Source organism: Syngnathoides biaculeatus, chromosome 20 (assembly GCF_019802595.1).
Source record: "Syngnathoides biaculeatus isolate LvHL_M chromosome 20, ASM1980259v1, whole genome shotgun sequence".
Lineage (NCBI taxonomy): Eukaryota > Metazoa > Chordata > Actinopteri > Syngnathiformes > Syngnathidae > Syngnathoides > Syngnathoides biaculeatus.
Window position 1 is genome coordinate 15,923,788 of NC_084659.1, and position 6,982 is coordinate 15,930,769.

Sequence of the window (6,982 nt, forward strand, 5' to 3'; positions counted from 1 at the left end):
GAATTGCTTGGAACCTGCCTTCATCCAGCTGGCGGTAGAAGTTGACAAGAGGGAGCTGTTGGTGCCCGACTGCGATGCTCGGCGTCACACTGCAGCTCAATGAGCTCCAGTTGCAGGTGGTCTGGAGCGTCATCAGGGTCCACGGAGAAAGGAGAGGAAGGAAAAAAGCGTGATCTCCTTTTCAATAGCTGCAAAGTCCGAAAGCGCTGCTGAAACTCCTCAACCAGAGATGAGATGTCTGCTGCATACTTTGTCATTTGCGCACTGATATTGATCTGTGGGAAACTGGTCACAATTTCCTGCAGCGACGGAAATGTGCGGTATTGGGCTGCGCCTGTGACAGGTGTCTTTGGAAAAGTAGCAGCTTGGTCCGAAAGGCTTTGATGTGTGAATACAGTTGGCTTACCACTGCATTTTGCCCTGAAGGCTTGTGTTCAGCGCATTCAGATGTCGCATTATGTCAACTAAAAATCCCAAATCAGCCAGCAAAACAGGATCATTTAATTGTGGCATGGGTTGTCCCTTTTTAGTCAAGAATTGTCCACTTCCTCCCTGAGAGAGAAGAAGCGCTGCAGCGCAGACCCCCGACTGGCAACCTTACTGTGTCGGTGTGATACAAAACATCTCAGGTATTCAGCCTGGATGTCGAGAAGAAAGTGTTGAAACTGGCGGTGGCACAGCGCTTTGGAGCGAATATAATTAATAGTCTTTATCACCGGTTTCATAACATTATCATATTTCATATATTTGGCACAGGAACTTCTTGATGAATAATACAGTGGAGTTTAATAGCGCTGCCTCTTTCTTCGCTGACTTTGTTACAGACAAGGCTTGATAATCCACTCCGCTCGCCAGCCATGGCAGGTGCGCCGTCCGTAATAATCCCGGTGACTTTATTCCACTGTAGTTTCATGTCATCTACGGTGGAACAAACAGAAACAAATAAATCCGTTCCTCTTGTTTGGCCCTTCAGACTCTGGAGGGCCAGAGAAGCTCTTCACTCACGTTCATGTCATTGTCCACTCCTCTTAAAAAGATCAGTAACTGAGCGGTGTCGGACGCATCCGTGCTTTCATCGCGAGAGAAAAGAAAAAAGTCAAACTCAGTTCCTTTTGCCTCTAACTGTTCTTATATCTAATCATTAGATATTGCATAGATTCTAATGAAACGTCTTCAATTCTCCGTACCACAGTATTACGAGCCAGGCAATATTGGCAAACTCTTGCTTCTTCGCGGGGACAAATTTTCTCAACCATTTCATTACACAGTCTTTAATAAATTCACCCTCAGTGAAAGGTTTGCAGTGCTTTGCAATCAGCGTTGCCACTTCGTAGCTTGCCTTTGTGGCATTTTCATTTGACTCACGGACTCTTGTGAAAAAGCTTTGCTGTGCCGTTAAAACAGCTTCCAGTTGCTTCACTTTTTCACCGCGTTTGTTCCCAGTTAGCTTGTCGTAGCTAGCATGTTTCGTCTGGTAGTGCCTCTTGATGTTGAATTCCTTGAAAACAGCCACAGTCTCTTGGCAAATTAGGCAGACACAGTTGTTTCGTATTTCAGTGAAAAAAATACTCAAATTTCCACTTGTCCTGGAAGCGGCGGCCCTCACGGTCAACTTTCCTTTTTTTGTTTACAGATGCCATGTTAGAAATGGGCTGGGCTGAAACGATCACGCAAGGTCAAGGGTCACGGCGGCCAGAGTGCGGCCACAGGGCTACTGCCATCTTCTGGTGAAATGAAAAATATGAAAAATAGGTTTTTGTACACATGTATTTTATACTGTGGTCAACAGTGCTGGCGGGCCGCATATTATTGATTTCATGATAGAGGCCGCGGGCCAGTAAAAATTTGTCCACGGGCCGCAATTGGCCCGGGGGCCGGACTTTGGACATGTCTGACCTAAGTGAACAGAGTGATTCGTTCGTGAACTGGTCTACTATGGAACTGAATACTGATTCGTTTGGTTGTGATCTGCCGAGTATGAGTACGATGAGTGATTTGTTTCCCAGAGGAACGACATACTCCGCAGTGAGCGTACTCATGAGGGCGATTGCTAAATCCTGACTGAATACTGGTGAGAGGTCACGATATTCTTGTGGAACTGGAGAGAGGTCTACTGGGTCGGCAGCAGGGGGAGCGTCTTTGGAGGCTCTAACAGCAGAAACCAGGCAGTGGCAGCGACAGTGAGGACTTCATCCACTTGTAGTTCAATGAGTAGAGTCTATTGTGGGCTTGTGAATTTGAAGCCAGGGAATAGCAAGAACCGCAGGCATCCCAGAGGAAGGAATGACAAAGAGGGATATGGTTTCAGGGTGATTGCCGGACATGAGGAGTGTGATAGGCACTGTTTGGTGGATGGCAGGTGACCCAATCATCCAGGGCTGCAAAACTTTACGGGAATGGTGACTGATGTGGCTCATTGGTCTTGAGGTATGATTCTCACTTTGGGTTTGAGAGGTCCTGGTTTCTACTCCTGGACAAGCCCTGCTATGCCATCTGGAGTTGCTCAGTATGCTGCAATAAAAGAAGTTGCTCATTTGCTCAAGGTGGCCCTTGTAGCAAGCAAAGGGGTCATTGAACCTTCCTGTGTTGGTTGAAGGCAAATGATCCTTCTTTTGGGTCCCAGCCAAATGATCAATGAGATATGCGATTATCTCCATCATTTAAAACACCCTTGTTGCCCATTTGACAAGGAATGAAGTCATGTGCTCTTCTTTGTGGGTTCTTGTTCTTGGGTTATACTCTCAAGGCGACCAGGATTCCATGAGGTCCAGGGTTTGAAATTTCCAATAAGATCGATTTGGAAATTTCAACAGCCAGTATGACAAGTGATCATGTTTTTCATTTCTGTGCGCCTTGTTCTTGCAGTAAGATCCTTGAGTAATTGTGGCTGTGAGAAGTGTAGTTTTCAAGTCCCAGAAAAAAACTCGTGGTCTTCTTGTGATGTCGCGGTTAGAGGGGCGTGTGAGACATGTCAAAAGTAACACAAGCACATTCAAAAATTTTCTTGAACAAATAGCCATACCTCATGGTATCCCGACCACTTGATGATGCCATAGCGCAAATAAAGCACCATGAAAATTTGGACCGTATGGAAATTAATTGGCTGCCAGGCTTCATTTGAGTACACATGTTATCCATTGCACCATTTGCCTCACAGTGGCTGAAAGCCCCCCTCAAGCCCATCTTAAGGACTGTCACTGTCCCACGCAAATTTCAAACCTCAGGACTAAAGAAATGAACTCCTGGAATTTGGTCCTGCTGTGACTCAGATTTAAACCAGGGTTGCTCCAGCTACAACACAGTGTACTCACCACTATATCATCACGCAGGTGTGGGATGAACATGCAAACTCCACACAGGTGGAGATGGGATTGAACCCAGGTTCTCAGAACTGTGAGTCCAACGCTCGACAGCCGCACCACCGGAAGGTCCTTGCTCGCACCCAGTTTTGAAACAAGTACCAGGCACACATCAGCTGTTTTAATCTATGGAAACGTCCACTCTCCATAAGATTTACAACATGAGCAAATAAATAAATAATACAGCTCCTTAACAAGCAAAGCTTGTTTCCACCCGGTCTCAAACCAGGGACCTTTTGGGTGTGAGGCAAAAGTGATAACCACTACACTATGGAAACTACTGTACTGTTTAAAGATGAAACATGAAACTCGACTTCAGAGATTGTTAACAGGGGAAACAAGTATCCAGGCCTGACTAAATTTAAATTTAAACTTAAATTTACATTAAAGCTAAAATATGAAATCAAAACAACACTGGAATGGGATTAATGTTGACTTGAGACATAAAACAACAAAATCTTTGTGGCAAAAAGTGTCCTGGATGCTCAGTTTGCTCTTTCTTTCAACAGGTTTCCTGGTCATCTTGCACTCGAGAAAGTCTGGCTGCAGACCTCACCTCTCAGCACTCCCACCTCACAATCTCAAGTCTCATCCTCCAGACCCCAACTGCCACCGTCAGGCAGGGAACAAGTACAATAATTTGAAAATGTGTCTGTTTCTGTTTCAGTGTTAAAGGAAGTTAGTTGAATATTTCTGAAATAATCTATAATTTCTGGTTTAGCCAATCGCAGGGCACATCGAGACGAACAGTCGCACTCACAATCACATCTTGGTTCAATTTAGAACGTCCAGTTAATGTTTTTGGGATGTGGGAGGAAACCGTAGTGCTCGGAGAAAACCCATGCAGGCATGGGGAGAACATGCAAACTCCACAAAGGTGGGCTGGGATTGAACCCGGGTCCTCAAAACTATGAGGCCAACGTTTTAACAGCTGATCCACTGTGCCATCACATGAACTCAGATAATTACAAAAAATGTTTTTAGTTAATGATGGTGTGCTGTGCAATATTGGCTCATACGTTTATGCAAGGCACACAAACATACATTTTCCCATAAAGAATCCTCAATAAAGTTTAAAATAGATATGTTTTGCATTTTTGTAGTGGGTAGATCTTTGTGTCTTGGTCATTCTATTTAAAAAAAATTAAAACACCAAATCCCCCCCTGCCCCCCGCCCATCGATCGCGAGAGTCTGGCTGCTTGAAAAGTCTAGGTTATATTTTTGTTTCTAGAGGTGGTGCATCTGGAGTTGTCATTTGCTGTAAGGTATAATCATCAAAATTATACACATAGAAAAAAAATTCATGAAATATTATATATATATATATATATATAACAGTTGGAGTGTCCTTGGAGCAGCAGAAAGAAGGCAGTGAGAATGACTGTGAGGACTCCATCCAGTGATTGTTAAATGAGTTCCATCTGTTGTGGTCTTGTAATTTGAAGCCAGGGAACACCAAGAACCTCAGGGGAAGGAGTGACAAGCAGTGATATGGTTTCACGGTGATTGCCGAAGATAAGGAGCGGGATCTGCAGTATTTGGTGGGTGACATGGGAGATGACTTGGCCCTCTCAAGCCTTCAAGCTTTTCATGTGGCTCGTTGGTCTAGAGGTATGATTCTCGCTTCGGGTGTGAGAGGTCCTGGGTTCGATTCCCGGACGAGCCCTGTTGTGCCGTCAACAATAGTTCGCTATGCTGCAATGTTTTACCTTGCTGTCTTTGTCAAGGTGGCCTGTGTTGCAAGTCAAGGGTTCATTCTTGTTTAGGGTGGCAGCCAAATGATAATTGGGTTATGTGCTTCATTGTTGTTGATGAGTTATGAAGTCATTTGCTCCTCTGTGTTGGTTGTTGTTCTTGGGGAACACTTCTCAAGGAGAGCAGCACTGAAACAGGTCCCGGGTTTGAAATTCACAACAAGCTCTCTTTGGAAATGTCAACAGCCAGGAATCCTTTGCCGTCGTCACATAGTGGCCAGTATGACAGTGATCATCTTTTTTTATTTCTGTGGGCCTTGTTCTTGCGGTATGCTCCTCAATTATCTGTGACCTTGAGAAGTCCAGTTTTCAAGTCCCAGAAAAACCCTTTAGCCCAAATTTCCATTAGCTGAGAAGGGTTTTGTCAGCTTCACCTTTTGGTTTACCACAAAAGTCAAGCTTCTTTACAGTCTTGTTCAATCAATCATTTCATTTAGACACAAAATTATTGGGAAACAAGGCATGCATAACTTTGTGTAATTCGGGACCAATGCTAATTTATAAAATTTGCCCACAGGAGGCTTTCTAAATAGAGCTCGTGCAGGTGACGTCACAGTTTGCACAGTGCCATATTGCCAGTCAGTCATTGAATCGGAGCAGATTTTTCAAATTGCTCGAGACCTGTTGTGCTGTTGGTTGTCACAATGGACGACACAGTTCTTCAAAGATGTCATTCTATGGAATACCATCTGAAAAGACCAGAAAAGATCGATGGGTTGCCGGTTAAACAAAGCTGCTCGTGAGTTGCTGAACCGGAGCAAATTTTTCTCAATACCCAAGAGCTATTTTGCTGTTGGTTGTCACAATAGACAAGAGAGTTCTTCAAAGAGATCATTCTATGGAATACCAGCTGAAAAGACGAGAAAAGTTCAATGACAATTAAACAGGATTGTTGATGCCCAATGAAATACACGCGCCTGTGTCATGATAATTTCATTTCAGGTAGGAAGTATTCTTCTCACTCTCCAATTATCAAGAAGTATTAATCATGCCAAGTTGACTCATTTGAGAACAATGCGTATTTAATAAAAATCAACCATCACATAGAGGTTTATTAACATGTGGCAACAATACGCTTCCGTGTACGGAGGAGATGACTCCCTGTCCTAATTTTTTTCCCCAATCATAGTTAATGAATACGAGTACATAATACATTTGACATTCTTCAACCCCGTATTCCAATCAATCATTTGTTTATTTGATGTTGACATTACCTAAACACTGGACAAAATGCATACACTTTTCAAAGTATGGGTCTTAGTGCTTTATACTTTTAACTAAATACTAAGTGTCTATATAGGCCTTTTAAAGTATAAACATTTGCCTATGGGAGGCAAAGATAAAATACATGAACAAGAGGATACAATAATAGCAGGTCCACAAAATACAAGAATGTATATTTTTGTAAGTCAATAACATATCAGCAGCGTCCCACGTTGAGGATTCACAACATTCGGTCCAAATTCAGCAAGATCTAAATCTTGAAGCCTGATCGTGCGCTCCGCCAACATCAGAAGAAGGGAGACGAGATGTATTAACCATGATCATCGGAGGGAGAAATACTTTAAGCGACAGACACCCACTCGAGAGGACAGTCAAAGAAAAGGGTCCATATGCATTTTCCAAACTGCTTATCCTCAACAAGGGTCACAGTTGTGCCAGAGCCTTCCCCAGCTAACATCTCAAGTCAATACTAATCCAATCCAGTGTTGTTTTGATTTCATCTTTTCGCTTTCACTTAAATTTCTGATTATTTCTCTGAAGTAAAGTTTCATGTTTCATCTTTCAACAACACCGGATGGCGTTTTCCATAGTGTCGTGGTTGTCACGTTAGCCTCACACGTGAAAGGTCCCCTGTTCAAGACCGG

At 43.4% G+C, this 6,982-nt stretch overlaps 2 non-coding genes across 2 annotated transcripts; one reads left to right on the forward strand and one right to left on the reverse strand.

Moving 5' to 3' along the window:
• Nucleotides 1-3,564: 3,564 nt before the first annotated feature.
• On the reverse strand, nucleotides 3,565-3,637 carry trnav-cac (transfer RNA valine (anticodon CAC)). Its single transcript has one exon. It is a non-coding gene; the product is annotated as a tRNA-Val (tRNA).
• Nucleotides 3,638-4,954: 1,317 nt separating this feature from the next.
• On the forward strand, nucleotides 4,955-5,026 carry trnap-cgg (transfer RNA proline (anticodon CGG)). The gene has a single exon. It is a non-coding gene; the product is annotated as a tRNA-Pro (tRNA).
• Nucleotides 5,027-6,982: the final 1,956 nt, after the last annotated feature.